Source organism: Rhinolophus hipposideros, assembly GCF_964194185.1.
Source record: "Rhinolophus hipposideros genome assembly, chromosome: 7".
In the NCBI taxonomy this organism is placed as follows: Eukaryota; Metazoa; Chordata; class Mammalia; order Chiroptera; family Rhinolophidae; genus Rhinolophus; species Rhinolophus hipposideros.
In genome coordinates, this window is record NC_138053.1 from 7,350,717 (window position 1) to 7,353,236 (window position 2,520).

Sequence of the window (2,520 nt, forward strand, 5' to 3'; positions counted from 1 at the left end):
TTGAAAGCAGTAAGAGATTCCACGACACCAGATAAACCACTTTTGAGGTTTTCCCCAAGATAAAGCTTAACAGCTCCAGCTTCTTCAGTGTTTATCAAAATACAGAAGAAAAAAAGTAGAGGTTGTCATTTTTGATGGCAAATCTGACCCTTGCAGGCTGAGGGAGTGAAGCACATGTGGACGGGGGCTCCAAAGGCCTGGACTCTAGGATGACCCATCACCCATCTGCCTGTGCTCCTGCTGGTGAGACCCAGACACCCTGGAGTCAGCAAACACGCGTGGGGACCACAAAGGCTCCCACTCTGGCCACTATGGTCCCACCAAAGCACCCACGCTGACCCAAGGGAAATCTGGGGCCCCCCCCCCAGGGGTCCGAGGGGTGGCCACAGCGCCCAGCCCATCCCCTGGGTGGCGGTGTAAGCACAAGCACAAGCACAAACGCTATGGGATGCAGGATGACCCAGCCAATCACGGGGACCGTATGTGACCACGCAGAACATATCGTGGCTGGTTCTGCCCGCCACACGCTCCAGATAGAAGACAGACCAAGGGTGGCCTGGACTCAGGCCATTACTGCAGAACCTACACCAGGCACATTTCTCCCTTCTGTGTGTTCAAGTGTCTCCTCATCTTGTATTTGTTACTATTTTTAAAAATGCACTGAGTTTGGGTTAAAAACCAACCACCAAAATGGATCTCAGCGCAGATCTAAATTTCAAGAGTGTCAGGCTGGTCTAACGGCGGCTCCTGGAGGCCCCAGGTGCCTACAATCCCTTCTCAGTACTAACAGTGGGTTGATTCTCTTTTTACAATAAAAAAGCTGAGTAATATTGCATAGAGTACCAGAAACTGCCTCATTGGAAACAAGAACTATTTACATTAAATAAAAACCCGGTTGCAGGCTGCGTCTGCACATGTACAGCCTGGGGAAGCACAGTGGCACCAACCATGGAGACAGCTTCTGGCACTCACACCACAGGGGCACGTCTGCCACATGAGAAGAAGGCAAGGGCGGAAGAGGGAGTGGGGGGAGAAGAGTGCAGCTCACTTCTGGTTCCGGAGCTGATTGGACAGCCAGTCCCTTCCCTCATAGAGCCCATCCCCACTGGTGGCGCAGGTGGCCTGAATGTACCCGTTCCTGTGGCGCAGAGAGTGCAGGCCCAGCTTGTCTGTGATCTCAGCTGCGTTCATGGCGTTGGGGAGGTCCTGCTTGTTCCCGAACACGAGCAGGACAGCATCCCTGAGCTGGTCCTCCACCAGCATCCGCATGAGCTCCTCCCGGGCCTCATTCATACGCTCTCGGTCATTGCTGTCCACCACAAAGATGAGACCTTGTGTGTTCTGGAAGTAGTGGCGCCACAGAGGCTGGATCTTGTCCTGGCCGCCCACGTCCCACACGGTGAAGCTGATGTTCTTGTACTCCACTGTCTCGACATGGAAGCCTATGGTGGGGATGGTGGTCAGGATTTCACCCAGCTTCAGTTTGTACAGGATGGTGGTCTTCCCGCAGCGTCCAGGCCCACCATGAGGATGCGTGCTTCCTTTTTGCCAAAAAGGCCCTTGAAGAGCTTCGCAAAGATATTCCCCATGCTGTGGACTACAGAGAGTGACACTGGCCAGAGAAACCCTCAGCAGCCGCAGCACAGCGGCTGCTCTGAGTCAGGTGTTGGTTTTGCTCCCACAAGATGGCGGCTTAATGTTTTATTTGTTTAATTGCTGGATTTAATATGCTAAATTTACTTACGGTTTTTGCATTTATGACATATTCTATGCTATTAAGAGAGATTGATTTATAATTTACTTTTTAAATACTGTTTTTGTTTGGTATTGGGTTTGAAACTGCATCAGCCTTATAAAATGAATCAATAAACATTCCCCTTTTTTTCCTCTTCTTTAGAATATTTTATTCACAATTTGTATTTTGTGTTCTTGTTCTTTGAATATCACACCTAAAAAGCTACTTAAACCTAGTGTTTTATTTTTGAAAATGTGAAACTACCAGTTCAGTTTATTTCGTGATTATAGGTCGATGGAGCTTTCCTATTTTTTGGTCATGAATAATTTTTGCCTCTATTGTTTTGCTATTATAAGTAATGTTCCTATGAATATTCATGTACATGTTTTTGTGTAAACATATGCTCAGTTCTCTTGGTGATACACCTAAGAGTGTAATTGCTGGGCCATATGGTAACTCTATGTTTAACTGTTACCACAGAGGCTGAACCATTTTACATTCACACTAGCTGTTTAGGAAGGCCCAATTTCTCGACATTCTTGCAAACATTTGTTCTTTTCTTTTTCCTTCTTTCTTTTCCTTCCTTCCTTCCTTCCTTCCTTCCTTCCTTCCTTCCTTCCTTCCTTCCTTCCTTCCTTCCTTTCTTCCTTCCTTCCTTCCTTTTAAAAATTATAGCCTTCCTAGTTTGTGTAACGTGGTATCTCATGTGGTTTTGACTTGTATTTCCCTAATGGTTAGTGATGTTGATCACTAACCATTGTGCTTATATGTCTTTTTAAACACTT

General features: G+C 46.9%; 1 pseudogene across 1 annotated transcript; it reads right to left on the bottom strand.

The window, feature by feature from the left end:
- Positions 1–730: 730 nt before the first annotated feature.
- On the bottom strand, positions 731–1,589 carry LOC308499717 (ADP-ribosylation factor 1-like; annotated as a pseudogene). Its single transcript has one exon. The product of its transcript is annotated as an ADP-ribosylation factor 1-like (transcript).
- Positions 1,590–2,520: the final 931 nt, after the last annotated feature.